Source organism: Rhamphochromis sp. 'chilingali', assembly GCF_963969265.1.
Source record: "Rhamphochromis sp. 'chilingali' genome assembly, chromosome: 8".
Taxonomy (NCBI): Eukaryota; Metazoa; Chordata; class Actinopteri; order Cichliformes; family Cichlidae; genus Rhamphochromis; species Rhamphochromis sp. 'chilingali'.
In genome coordinates this window covers 20,967,180-20,982,440 of record NC_137935.1, presented here as the reverse complement: position 1 = coordinate 20,982,440, position 15,261 = coordinate 20,967,180, and the positions used below count along the sequence as shown (strand labels likewise).

At 39.8% G+C, this 15,261-nt stretch overlaps 1 protein-coding gene across 3 annotated transcripts in view; it reads right to left on the bottom strand.

Moving 5' to 3' along the window:
- Nucleotides 1–15,261, bottom strand: part of LOC308401286 (leucine-rich repeat and fibronectin type III domain-containing protein 1-like protein) — a 204,100-nt gene that overhangs the window by 187,276 nt on the left and 1,563 nt on the right. The window contains exon 1 of one of the 3 annotated variants that reach the window (XM_080889441.1): nucleotides 11,054–11,105. The exons of the other annotated variants lie outside the window; for them this stretch is intronic. The gene's annotated coding sequence lies outside the window, so the exon portion shown is untranslated. Of the gene's footprint in view, nucleotides 1–11,053; nucleotides 11,106–15,261 lie in introns of those variants that run through there. 3 annotated transcript variants of the gene reach the window in all.

Here is a 15,261-nt window from a genome sequence, read left to right as displayed (position 1 = left end):
TACATTACCTTGTTCAGTGAGTTGCTAAGTTCTAATTAGCAATACGCATTTGTTCATGAGCTGATCCATTTAACATATACTATGTGGTAGGAATGTGGTTTCTAAAGAGGACATGAGGGACAGCTATTAGGTGGGCATGTGCATTTTAAATCAACACACCAACACTGCCTCTTCTTACTGAGATGAAGATGCACCTTATGTTGAAATCTTAGTTCCTGCACCATGGCCATTTAAAATACCCTAATATTACTGTCCTCCAGATGCTGTCCTCTTTCCTGAATCATTTCAGGATAGACTGACTGAACGACTTTGCATGCCCCCCCAAAATACTGATAAACATTCTGTCATTTTCTCCTCTAGTACTTTTTACTTTTCCTAGACTGCCCTCGAATATCACTAAAACTTTAAAGTATTCACCGTGATTTTAACTTCCCAGATTATCCGCTTCATGATTCATTGTGGTGACTCTTTAAATAAATAACATGAACTGAAGATAACGAGCCTAAAGTAAAGAAGAAACTCCAGAGAGCACAGTGCACACAGCATGGGAAAAGAAAATCAGTTACAACAGAACTGACATACCATTTAATAGTAATATTATAAGTGATTTAAATAATAAATTGTGTATTGTTTTTTACCATTAAGTCTCAGTATTGCTGTAATCCTCACAATAGAGTGGGCTGGCAAGTGTACAAGCCAATACCAATACCAGATAAGACTGATGAATCTGGAGTATGAATAATCCAGATTTATCACAGTATTATCATGGGAAAGAATAGAGACAACACCCTATAACTTTATTGTAACAGCTGCCAGCTCAATGAGTTGGCTGCAAAGCAGAACAGCTGGGACAAGGGCATCTACAGCTGTCACACACTCGACTCACACACACAGACTCACACAGTTTCAAACCTGTAAAGGCTTGCACCATTAAACCGAAGCTATAAATGTCCCGTGAGCACCGATGATACTCACCCTGAACTAGAACACTAATGTTGGGAAATCTGCATAAATCAGACCAATCAGGGTTTGTTTTTGTTTTTTTGTTTTTTTGCAAAATGCCATTCGTAAAGGCCAACATCTTGGCTTAACAATCCTTCCATTTTGCTTTTGTTGAGTAATTTGTACTTCACTACAAAGTGATTTATGGAGTATATAGCACAACAGCAGCAAATAGCTCCCAGATGAAGATAGCTTGATCTAACTGAGGGCAAGCAGAGGGGAAGGGCTCGTCCAGGTGTTTAGCCACATGCTGGTCTAGTGAACCAGCTGGTTATTATAGGCATTATCCATCAGAACTGAACCATCATCCATCAGAACCAAGGCTTCTGTCACAACCAAAACCTAACATTATTTCCCTGTACAAATACCTATGGAGTCAGCGATACACTGAGGTGATACTTCTTTGTTGAATCATCATGAAAGGAGCTCTTTGTCACATTTATTTACATAAATGGAATTTGAAGAGAAAGTCTACTGAGCCATTTAACAGGCAGTGATGAATTTTTAAAAATGCAAATAAACCAAAAGAACCCTATAAAATGTTACACAATAATGTTAACTCAACAATAGGTATTCATTATCATAGATATTTAGTATTTTTAGGGTACATTTGTGGTACATTTTGTGTTTGGCTTCTTCTAGCTTCCATCAGTGGTTCCCCACCTCATGATGCAGTGTCAGCTGTTTACCACATTAGCTCCTGCTTGTGCTCTCGCACACAGGCACCAGCACAAGCCACTGTCAATCAAACCAACACTCAGCGTGCAGCAGGAGCTTCACAGGCACCTTTAAAGTGGAGAAAGAGGTGGGGATGGTAAGCCTGAACCGAATGTAGAATAAGAGGTTAACCATATGCGTATATATAAGTTGTGTTTTGCTGCATGTCTACATGTAAACACATGGAAAGATTTTCGTGTTAACCTGCACCTGCAGACAGTTTATGTCATGTACACATACATATTCAAAAGAAATCTAATGCACATTCTGCTCTTGTATAAATTAAAAATCTCTTAGATGCTGAGAGCAAAAAGACTTTGCACATATATTTTAAAAAGCAAATGTAGGATGGCTTTATATTGCAAGGGGTGGCAGGAAGGGCAGTACAGTACTATAACAGTTAACACTGTCAAGAGGGTCATAGGTTCAAACCCACCAGCTGGCTGGATCCCCTCTCTATGTATCGTCTGCATGTTAACCTTGTGGCTGTTTTTTCTGGCTGCTACAGCTTCCTCCCACAGTCCACAGTAGGATCAGATTAACGCTAGAATTTCAAACTGAATGCCAATACACAAAATAATACCGTGTCAACTACTATTTACATGTTCAGCTGCTAGTGAGCAGGTTAGGTTTTTAAAAGGACCGTAGGAGTGAACAGTTGTCTCTCTGTGTTGCTCCGGCAAACTAAGGTGTACCTCTCCTGACCTAGCACATTGTGCTCCCACTCCAGGAACTGGATAAGCAGATAAGGAAAACTGATGGATGGACGAGGTCTCGGTAACATATTTGGGATCCCTCCCCATTTGTCTGCTAACAGTTGGTTCTGGCTTCTTGGTTTAGGAGCCAGTAAGCAGAGAACAGAAGGACTATTACCTTAAAAAATGGCATACAGCAATGTAATTTGGACCTCACTAGTTATCCAGCTTGATCACTGACCTCTCTTTTGTTCTTTAAGGTCACCTAGCAGTTTTGTTTTGTAGCCTTTGTTGATGTCATTATCCTGTTTGTTTATTTATTTATTTAGGTTCATAATAATCTTGTTTACTTTTTCTCATGTGCGATGCCCCGACCTCGCGCCCAGTTCATAACACTATACATAAATGAAGTGTCTCATTACCAGCTTCACGCATTATCTGATGCTTTACTGATCTAAAGAATTTCCGCAGTGTTCTTTTCAATCTATTTATAATGTTCACATACGAACACACTGAGCACTTACAAAGTACTCTGCCTTTCAGAGGGAGCTAAAAATGCAATTTCTGATTAGCACTGCCAAGCTTTCCAGAAAGCAACAGTGAGATAATTCCCACAGTGTGTCATGAGGGAATTATAACTAGCTAAGCATACAATACAGTGACTGCACAGTCAATACTGCGAATGTGAAGTCAGAGAGCAACAGTGTTGAACAGACATTCAAAATGCAGTGCAAGGACATTTTGATCAGACTAAGAGTCAGATTATAAAGTGGTCCAGATTAAAGCTATGCTTCCAGCACCGCTAAACAATTATTATTTTATTTAAGTTTCTTAGTTCATTAACATACTTTGCACAAGCTAGAACTATTGCTGAGCTTTATAAGCTTCCTGTCCTTAAGAGTGCCATTATCTACAGAAGATTGCCCTCTAAAGTCTCTAATTATTCCTCGAACTATGTTGCAGAGTATCGGGTTCATGGTGCGCCAAGTGAACCATTTCAACCCAGCAGGGTCTGTCCTTTTAGCTTGCGTTAATAAACACCCACTCTGTGAACTGCTGAGTGGGCTCAGCATCAAGGCTGAGGGGTAAAACTTTTGTTTTTAGCTGCTGCTTCAAAAACCCATGACCAGGTGTTTCTCCTGAGTTCAGGTGTAGCTAAAATGACTTCAGGATGGCAAACTGTTTATCTGTTGTTTGCCACAGATAATGCAACAACAACAAGCCCACATCACATCCTATGGTAAATATTCACTGTCATTAAGATCACAATGAGAAGGTTTATGTATTTAAACAACAGCTCATGATGTTTTCTTTTGCACCTACATATTTGTGCAATTTCAGTGTTTTAACAAGCATAATCAGGGGACTGTCTGTCAGATAACACGTGAAAGCATTTGACTGCCTAGTTTTTTTTTATTTTTATTTTAGCCTGTTTTAGATGCTTTCGAAATCTAAAACAGGCTTCAGAAAGTATGAACTTTAGACAGAGACACAAAGATACTCCAGCACTTCAAAACGTGTAAGAATAATTATACCTTGTGTAGTGATAACCCTTCAAACTGGGAGGTTAAGGAAATTCTCTCAGCCTCTCATCCTTCCAACAAGAATTGATTAGCAAGGTCAATTTTATATTTATTTTTTGTTTATTTTTCACAGTACATGCAAAGTCTTAGTAACGTGACTCCAACTGCTGGTGTTACAATGTAACATGAACAATTTATACAGCAAACTATATAACTGCAATAAAAAACACACAAACAGAACAAAAACGAAAGAAAACAACAAAAGAAAACAAAAACATCAGTAACGCATTAGCTCATCTGGCTCATGATATGTCACAGGCTATTATAATGTGTGAAGTACAGAAAGAAAGTGATAGGTTTTCTTGGCTGTATTGCACAAACTAATGTGAATTAAAATCCACTGAGAAGTCAAATCGGTTTGTAAACAGTCATCTCTGGGAAAAAACAGTCTTGTTTCACTAAAATCTGACAAATCCTCTATGGGAAGCAGCAATTTTTGTAAAAATGGAAAAGTGCCCGTAATATAACAACCAATATGACCTTGACTGTGAACACAATTTGGGTGAAGACCCTTTAGGTGATCATCGTGTGCAAGCTGCACAAATATTTGACCAATAGCCTTGGAGGACTAGCAATTCTGGTCAGTTGTGAAGGGACGGACACTTCGCCTTTACATAACCTCATCATTCCTAAAAAAGAAAAATAACTGTGGGAACCCATTAAATAAAGCTATCTTACAGGCTATATTTTCAACCCCAGCCAATCAAACATGTCTTTCAAACTGCATCAGATTTCCTGTTTTTACCTTCTGTGCGCTGCACTGTTTCATGTTCATTTACTATGAAAAACCGCCTGCAGCACTGAGTATAGAGAAGTGAATGTAAGCAACAACTGATAAGCAGCAACAAAGTGATAGATCATTCTGTCACAGTAATTTGAAACTCCAGCTGCAGATCTCTACATTATCACTTCAACGCTTGCCCATAAACAAACACATACTACCACAACCGTGCCCCTGCTGTCACCAAAAGTAAAGAAAGTTGATCACAGCGGAAGAGAAATATATAGCGGAAGAAAGACAAATTACAAAAAAAAAAAAAATGGATGCACGCAAGTGACAGGTAGATGAAGGAAAACCAAGTGGTGAAAAATGCGTGAGTGAGAGGAAAACAGTGAGCGGAGTGAGAAGTGGATAGAGATAGAGTGGAGCATCCATCCATCATGCAGTGCTGCTTCTGTCAGACACAAGTAATAGATGTAGAGATATAGAGGAGAGAGCTGACACTCCTCTTCAATCTATCTCCCCTCACTATCTGGGTTAGCTTGTCAGGTCTGCACTGTCACCCTGACCAGGACGTACAGTTACATGCGAACACATGCCAACAGACAGAAAGACCCACATTTATACAGAGAACATCTGTTTTAAAGAAAAATGAAGTGAGTTGGGGAAACATTTTTTCTAAATCAATTATCCATTTTCAGCTCCTAAATAATTCACATAACATTATGCAACTTAATATTAATAAAGTTTGAATACAAAAAACTGGTAATCTAGTTTATGTAATGTAAAAAGCAAATCAATGCAGTAAGCATGATGTCATTACTGTGAGCATTGCTAAGAAATATTTGTTCATCCGTCAATACGTCAACAAAATTCAACTTTCAGTTCAAATGCTTCTTTAAATGATTTATATTTATTATTTAGTATTCAAACGACTCCAGTGCAGTTTGCATGCTGTTAAATGTTAAACGCATAAAGGATGCACTCACAGTAAAAGCCTTTCATTAAAAACAACTGATCAATACTGTAATTGCAAAGCAACAACATATGTCTTTAGTAATGGCAAGTGTGTTTAACTGCAGTTTGCAGCTCATTTAAAAATTCTGCTTTTTTATATATATATTTTTTTCATGACTTAATCTGGAGCTCTGTTTAATTTCAGCGAGCTAACCATCTCCACTATAGTCGTGGCCATAAGCAAGATTTGTCCAATGTGATTTTTGCAAACGCCCTGTTATACACATAATTAATGGAAGCACCAGTGGGACAATGGGAATATATTAATATTTTAATGCAATATGTTGTCTACATATCTAAATATGACCAGATGTATTTTTGTGGCTTCAATATAGCTGTAAAATCTTAGCTGATTTATTTATTTATGTATTTATTTTTAACAAATCAACTTTTATCTCTCAATTCCAGGCTCCTTTTACAGCAAATGTCTTACCAATACAGGAATACAGATTATGGAATTGTCACTGTTTGATGCTGAGTATCTCCAGATACCCAAAGCAAAGGTATTGTATGGGAATTGGAAATAACTGGACCAATCATTCTACAGGCAAAAAGATTGCTGATGCACACCAGTATATAAGAGACAAAGGCAAGGCAAGGTGGGTCAAAGGATGATAAAAATAGATCCCCATATTATTCTTGACAAAAGAGGTATTCATAGCTACTACAACCTATTTAGGCCGATGTTCTGTACATTATGTTAGATGGAGGGTATGGAAGAAGGTTAACATTTTCTACACTGACACAATTGATTTACATGGTCACAATAAATCAGCAAAAATAGCCCATGTTGTACCTGCTGTAGACAAAGTTAGAAAACTGACTGTGGTTTAGCTGAGCAATATTGTATCCCACTGCCTGCCTGCTCAACACAGCACCATTCTAATACCATGCTGCTTGGCATTCAGCACACAGCTCCCTCTTGCTCTCCCTCTCTTTCTCCTGGCACCATCCCCCCCCCCCCTTCTCTTCACCTCTCTCTCTTTTCAGCAGCATCTCTCTCCTGTTCCTCCCTGGTGAGGTGGGATGGCGCCACTGAACCAGCATCTGTTGCCATGCGCATGTACAGAGACACGAGCGCACACGCACAGACTGTGTAGACATTTAAACCCCTGCCGTAGTGGACAGCATGTCACTGTGTTGAATACATCAAAAAGACATAAAACTATAAAACAGCACGATGCCATATCGCAGTCTTAACACCTACAGCTTTATTGCAAAATATTCATTATTTTTTTCCATCTCCTCGTCTCTCCCTAAGTTTCTGTCATTCTTCTTCCGTTACTTTTTTTAAACTTTTTTTTTATTTCATTCTCGTTTGTCTTCTTTATGCAAACAAAGAATTTGGTCTTAACTTACCTGCCTCACTGAATAAAGGTCAACTCCTGCACATAATCCAGTTGGATTCAACAATGTAAACATTACAAAAACCACTACATGTGTTTTCCTTGTACCCTATAGATGTATACATTGCTTCCCCACAGTGATGAAACAGATTTTCCGTGGTCTCTAAAACTCAGTGAGTTTCTCTGTGTGAGTTCCATTTATTTTCTGCTGACTTTTTCACACAGAGGCATCAATCAGTTGGTCTTACACTCCTCCAGAATTTACACTTCTCTTCAGGTTCATTTTTCAATCTGACATTGACAGAAGGAGAGGATTTTATATGATGCCAAAAAATAAATGGGTTTATTGTTCCAAGTGACTGTATTTTGAGCAGGGTTTTGATTGCTTTTCTAGCTAATCATAAATTGATAAATTATGAGCATGAAAAGTCGGACTCACACTAATGGAGCACTATTGTCATTCAGTATTCATCACTTCTGTAATGTATCGTATGATTTTATTAATAGAGACAGTACCTGATTGTGCTGCTGTAAAAATACACAAGACTGAGACAGATTCTTGTCCACGCTTCTGAAAACCTCGATCCACTCCTTCCTCGCCAAATCAAGCTTTCCGTTTTCCAGCTTGGACTCAGCATGGTTCAATAAACTGTAAACATGATCAAGAACCCTGCATTGTCAGCTGGCAGAAGCAGCAGTGTTATGGCTTTTTTTTAAAGTCGCATGTCTCCCATCAATCACCCACCTCTGGTGCTCTCAATCTGAAAGAAGGACCCACCTGTTTGATTATCTGAATTATAATCACCTGAATTATTGTACAGTACACATTTGACTACTGTGGTTAAAAGTAATGGCATAATAGAAGCATTTACAACCCAAATAAATCAGAGCAATCATGAAGGGACACAAGTCTCTGTCCCTCCACTATGTAGGAAATATTTGCCTCAGAACTGTTTACACACAACATGCAAATCCACTGTCTTTACTAAAGCCATTTCAAAGTCTGTTATTTACATTTTTCAGAAATACGCTTAATGGCTATCTTGCAGAGATATAGATCAGATGATTTGCTGTACAGATGAAATTCTCTACAGCAGGAAATTGTGGTGAAAGTTAAGTACAAGTGAAGCAATGTTGCCTAAAAATTGATACATAACTAAATAAGATAACATAAAATAGTTTTGAGAGGGATTTTTTTTTGTTCTAAAATACATTTAATTAATATGTCATACGCATACACAATCACCAAGGAGCTGAACGCTGTTTATGCATCAGATTGTGGAGCCAACCATGCAAGACCCAGTGCATAGCAACAGATTGGATTCAAATTGCATTAAAGAACATGATATATTAGGCACACAGCACGACAAATATAACATAATATATAACATCATTAATTCAGTGAGCTGTAAAGATGCGGAATTTTCTAGCAAGAGCAAAACCACCACTAAGCACAAAACTGTCCAAGGTGGACTTAAAAGAGAGCGTGGTTCTGTCCAAAATCCTTGTCATGCAGTAATCTCTACAGCCTTTGTGGCATAGAGGACTACATAGTGAGTTATTTGCAAAATTGCATAATTGAAACTCATCAAATGAATCAGCAAAACAAATTAATACTGACAAACATTCCTCTAGTAAAACCAAAAATTAAAAGTTAGTAAATCCAATACTCGTAGTACTACTCACATAGGAGTTGATAAGCATACAGCCACATTACACATAGCAGTTGTAATATTTCACTTTCTGTACAGTTGATTATCTGAGGCCGGCATAATGGTAAGCAATGTCTTGCCAGTCGCTTGGATAGAGATCAGTTGTAAACTACTTTTCATCACACAGTACAAGAAAAAGCAAAATGACTGTGTACGCTACTACCCAGTGGTAGTACATAGAGTAGGTAGTGATTTTGGACCAAGTCCATGTGTGGCCAAGACTTTTTGTTGGTTCCCTACACACATGAATGGGATTAAAAAATCAGACAGATCACGTAGGCTTTCCAAATCTTCTTAAGCCTAATGGATCCCATTCTCTGATACAAGAGTCATTTTGTGAAGCTCTTTACTGCTTTACACCTATTTCTTTACCAAATACTTTGTGTAGGAAATACCTCTTTTATGCTAGTGCGAATCGTCTAATAAAGTGGTAAATTAAAATTTTGTCGTTCACTGTGGAAATCCCCACACAGCTATATCCCTGGTGCTTTGTCAACATGTCTCCTTGTTGCTGTATCGATAGCTGACAATCAGGTAAGACTCAGTTGTGTAATTTTTTTTTTTTTTCAAAATGTAGTACCATTGTAGGGACATCTCAATACCCTATGACATAGGCAGCCATCACGGTTTCCTGTCTTTAACTTTAACCAAATTCAATTCAATTCAGGTTTATTTATAGAGCACCAATTCACAAAAACAGTTGCCTTCTGGTGCTTTATACTGAGACCCTATAAAATTCTGTGGTTGGGGCAGCTATGGTATTAGGTTTATATTTACCATTTTTAGCATCTGTATACTGAGGACTGGGGTGTGATGAAACAGATGTTATACTGAAACACCGTAATGACCAATAAAATTATTACTTTTACTTTATGAAATTAAATCCAATGAACCTGTGGTCTGTCATTTATTTCTCGCTTTCAGCAATGAGTTTGGTCTCCGCTGCACTTAACAAACAAAGGCATTTGCATGTATTCTGATTTTCTGACTCACAAATGGGTAAAGGTGTTTTTTTCAAAATACCCAAAACAAAACAGTTAAATTGGTTTTCCACTCGTGAAAACAAAAAGCTTTTCTCACATGAATAAATATATTAATATTCAGAGCAGTGTCATGGATTCTCTGACTTCAGAGTGCAAATTGGTCTGTTTATGATCATTAAACCGTCCATTTTTTTAACCAACCAACAACATCATTCATGGACTCAGAGCATCTGCTTTTGGGAAGATAACCTATAGTAATAAATATACATTCATCCACATATATCTCCAGTAATTCCAGGACACAATAGTTTATATTTTTAACTGCTTCAGGTGAAAATATTTCATATTTATATTTCATGTCATATTTTCATAAAACTGTGCTTCTTGCCATTAAGAAATGAAAATAAAACATGGCTTTCATCCAATTTTAGTTTTTCTTAACCGCCCGAATGAACTCTCCTGTTGTTGGCAAGCACAGAATTTAGATGTTTCCTGTAGTTAGTCACCCGTTTTACACATATGACGGGAAGGATTTTGGCTCACTCCTCTTTACTCTTGGCTGCTGCTTGGCAACTTGAAGCTTCAGATTTTCTATATGATTGAGATCTAGAGGCTGATTAGGCCACTCCATGATGTGAATGTGCATTTTCTTTAGCCACTCCTTTATTGCCTTTGCAGTTTGTTTCAGTGTTATTTTATTGTTCTTATTCTGCCATTGTTTTACTAAGTGTTTTATCCTATTGTAAAGTGTCCTTGGGTGACTTGAAAGGCGCTCATAAATAAAATTTATTATTATTATTATTATTCTGGCTGAGGGAAGGAGGTTCCCATCTAAGATGTTGGCCACTCACTCTAGTGAAGTCGTCTTTTATGTTCAGCAGAAAAATAGCCCCAAAGCATAATGTTCCCACCTCCATGCATCACCATGTACCCCAACCAGAAGCCTTGGATGAACCTTGATGTTCGTCTCCTCCTGAAGGCCCGCAACACTGCCTTTAGGTCAGGAGATGCACACGCCTACAGCACAGCCAGGGCTAATCTAAAGAAGGGCATCAAAAAAGCCAAACACCATTACAAAAAGAAGGTAGAAGAACACTTCTCCAACTCCAACCCCCGACGCATGTGGCAAGGACTCCAGACCATTACAGACTATAGGACCACCAAACCCTCCCCCGCATCCTCTGATGTCTCCTTCCTCAACGAGCTCAACAACTTTTATGCTTGTTTTGAGCGAGGGAACCCCACAACCACAACAGACATGACGCCAGACCACCAACCTCTGACTCTCTCCCCCACCGATGTAGGAGCGGTGATGAGCAGGATCAATGTCCACAAGGCTGCAGGTCCTGATGGCATGTTCTCAGAGCGTGTTCTGGGGAGCTTGCAGGAGTATTCAATCTGTCCTTGGCCCACACTGTGGTACCGGCCTGCTTCAAATCCACCTCCATCGTCCCGATACCCAAAAACTCCAACCCATCTAGCCTCAATGACTACCGCCCAGTAGCACTCACCCCCATCATCATTAAGTGCTTAGAGCAGCTGGTCCTAGCACACTTCAAATCCTGTCTCCCCCCCACCCTGGACCCCCACCAATTCGCATACTGCAGGAGCACAGAGGAGGCAGTCTCCATCGCACTGCACTCTGTCCTCTCACACCTGGACAACAACAACACCTATGCCAGAATGCTGTTTATAGACTTCAGTTCAGCATTCAATACAATCCACCCCTCAAAACTCATCAGGAAACTGACAGACCTGGGCATCAGTTCTCTCATCTGCAAATGGTTACTGGACTTCCTGACCAACCGCCCCCAACATGTCCGGCTGGATAACAGCTGCTCATCTACAATCACAATGAACACGGGTGTACCACAAGGCTGTGTGATGAGCCCTTTCCTCTACTCCCTCTTCACCCACGACTGCAGACCTGCTGATGGTTCCAACACCATCATTAAGTTTGCAGATGACACCACAGTGATTGTCCTCATCAGTGACAATGATGAGGCCGCCTACAGGGAGGAGGTAGATCGTCTGGCTGAGTGGTGCGACACAAACAACCTGCTGCTTAACACCGAGAAGACCAAGGAGCTCATTGTGGACTACAGGAGGAATGCTGACCCACATCCACCCATCCACATTAAGGGGACGGCTGTGGAGCGTGTGAGCAGCTTCAAGTTCCTGGGAGTCCACATCTCCGAGGATCTCATCTGGACGACCAACTGCTCCAAGCTGGTCAAGAAGGCTCACCAGCGCCTCTTCTTCTTGAGGACTCTGAGGAAGAACCACCTGTCCTCAGACATCCTGGTGAACTTCTATTGCTGCACCATCGAGAGCATCCTGACCAACTGTATACGGGAACTGCTCTGCCTCGGACCGGAAGGCGTTGCAGAGGGTCGTGAAAACTGCCCAGCGCATCGCCGGAGCACCACTTCCTGCCATAAAGGACATCTACAGGAAGCGGTGTCTGAAAAGGGCTGGGAAAATCATCAAAGACCCCAGTCACCCATCACATGGACTCTTCACCCTCCTGCCCTCTGGGAGGCGCTACAGGAGCCTCCGGACTAAGACCACCAGGTACCGGAACAGCTTCTTCCCCACAGCTGTCAGACTCCTGAACTCTGCCTCCTGACATCTGACCCACGTTAAAGTCATGGACTGAACATACACACACCCACAACCACCTACACACACACACACACACAATGGACAACTGTACCCTCAAACACACAATAATAACATGGACTGAACCACCACTCACAACCACTAGCACTTTATATAGCCTCTGTAGAAATTATCCACATATCTCACTTGTCTTAACTGCACTACTGTATAGTTCTGTGTAAATAATCATTCTGTACATACGATAATTTTTAATCCTACAACTGTTTATAACCTGCATAGTTCACATTTCTGTATAACTGTATATCTCAGATTTCTGTATAGTTTTTTATTTCATACTTATATCCTGTTCATAGCCTGTACATAGCTTGTACTCACTACAGCCTGTACATACTTATAGTTATAGAATATTCATAACATACTTCATACCGTGTACATTATAACATACCATAATAGACCCATTTCTGTAATATACTTACATATCTATATTATTGCTAATATATATTGTAATATATCTATATCATGGCTAAAGCACTTCTGGATGGATGCAAACTGCATTTCGTTGTCCTGTACCTGTGCATGTGCAATGACAATAAAGTTGAATTAAATTCTATTCTATTCTATTCTATTCTATTCTATTCTATTCTATAACTGTTGGAACAGTGTTCTTTGGATCATACTCAGCATTTCTTGTCCTCCAAACACAGTGACTCAAGTTGAAGCCAAAGCCAGCTTGATTTTGGTTTGATCTGACTGCAGTACTTTCTCCCAAATCATTTAGATGTTCACTGGCAAACTTAAGACAAAAAAAAAATAAAAAAAACTTAAGACAAGCCTGTACATGTGCCTTCTCAGCAGGGTGCTCTTGTGGACACTGCAAGATTTCAATTGATTACGCTGTGGTGTGCTACCAGTGGTGTTCTCAGTGACTGTGGTCCCAACTGTATTCAAATCACAAACAACCTGTGTAGTTTTGGTCTGGTCCATCACCTTTCTCATTATCATCCTCATCCCATGAAGCAAGATCTTGCATGGGGCTCTACACCTAGGGAAAGTACGGTTCATTCTATATTTCTTTCATTTCTGAATAAGCGCACCAGCAGTCGTAACCTTCTCACCAGGCTTCTTGCTGATGGACTTGTAGCCCGTTCCAGTTTTGTGCAGATCTACAATTTTGTCCCTGATGTCCTTTGATGGCTCTTTGGTCTTGCACATGATGGTGGAGAGGTTGGATTTAAAGAAATTGATTCTGTGGACACATGCACTTTTTGTATAATGAATTGAGCTCATGACTATGTGCAGTTGACTAACTATGCAAGCCAGAATTCTGGCTAGGTTGTAGGGATTCAAATATTACTTCTCTTAATGGCATGCAGATCAATTTATAACTTTTATGCAATGTGTTGTTGTTTTTTCTGGGGTTTTAGTTGACATCCTGTCTCTCTCCATTCAAATGAAACTGCCATAAAAACTAGAAACTCTTCATTTCTTTCTAAGTAAGCAAACTTACAAATTCACCAGGGGATCAGCTAAGTCCCCTCACTGTACACGAGTTTTAACTCCTATTATACAAAAGGATGAATGAAGAGTATGTTTGTGTTAGTTTGTGGAAAAAAGTCAGCTTTAAATTTTTTTGGTTTATACTTGCCATGTTTAAGGCTTAAAAGTTTAATCTCAACAAAATCTTTGTTCTCTACTAGAATTTTACTGCTGCAGTCTAAAGTGGGTCATGATCAGTGGTACAGTATGCTGACAGCAAGTGCTCTTCATGATTCCATTAACTTCCAACTGTGTAATACTGATCATATGCATAAAGAACTTCACTGTGATCTGAAAGGCATTAAAATATCATCATCAATTGAATCTTTCAAAATATTCTGCCTAGACAGCAATTTGAGCTACATTCAAACACGCTGCACTAACACGAGCCAGGAAGAATGACACAACATAGGCAGGAAAGATTGAATTATCAGAACAAAAAAAGGCTTCAGCTAAGCCACAGGTATACACATTCCAATGAAGACAGGAAAACCAGAAAAGCCCTCCCTGCAAATGTTGTATATTCTTGCATGTGTGTTTACATGTGTTTTAAGGTGGCTTAGAGCCATTGCAAAACCCAATCAAAATGCAAATGAAGCAGTTAGGGATAGGAAGAATTTACCAGGTAAAGAGGAGCTGATGAGCTGACACAGCAACTTAAATTATTGGCTTCGTAAATCTATCCTTCCTGCCTTTTTTTTAATGGTTTCTCCTCCTGTCTTTATATCTTTCTGTCTCCATGGTGCAGCAATGGCAGTTGCGCAGCAATCCATTGGATAATACCACATAGTGTCTCCAGCATAGATTGATGGAGTGTTCTACACTTGGCCTCCATCTTTTTAGAGCTTTCTTGAGCTCTAGCTTTCCTCACTCCTCTTGCACAGCGTCTTGATCCTTCTCCCCACCTGCACCAGTAAGCTAACCCCTCCTCACCTCACCAACTCCCCCCTCATTCTATTTGATTCCATTACTTTCACCCTTCCCCTTATATTCTCTCTACTCACCTTTCCAGCAGAACCCTCTCTCTGGCCATTATGCCCTGCCTTCTCCCCCTCCCTATCACAGAGCCCATCTCCTCTTCCTGCTCCTTCTCTGTATTCCACCTCAGCACCCTCTCTTCTGCCCTCTTCCCCTATCAGATCCCTTTAAGCCCCTCCTGTCTCACTTCTCTCCCTGTTTGTTCTCGTCTCCACAACGGTTTGGTTATTCAGTTCTGCCTTTCTTTCACAACCAAGTCACCCTTTCCCTCTTTAAACTCTCAGACTTCTCTTTTCACCCCATGTCCTGCCACGGTCTCTTAACATATCTCCTTATCTGTTTGACACAT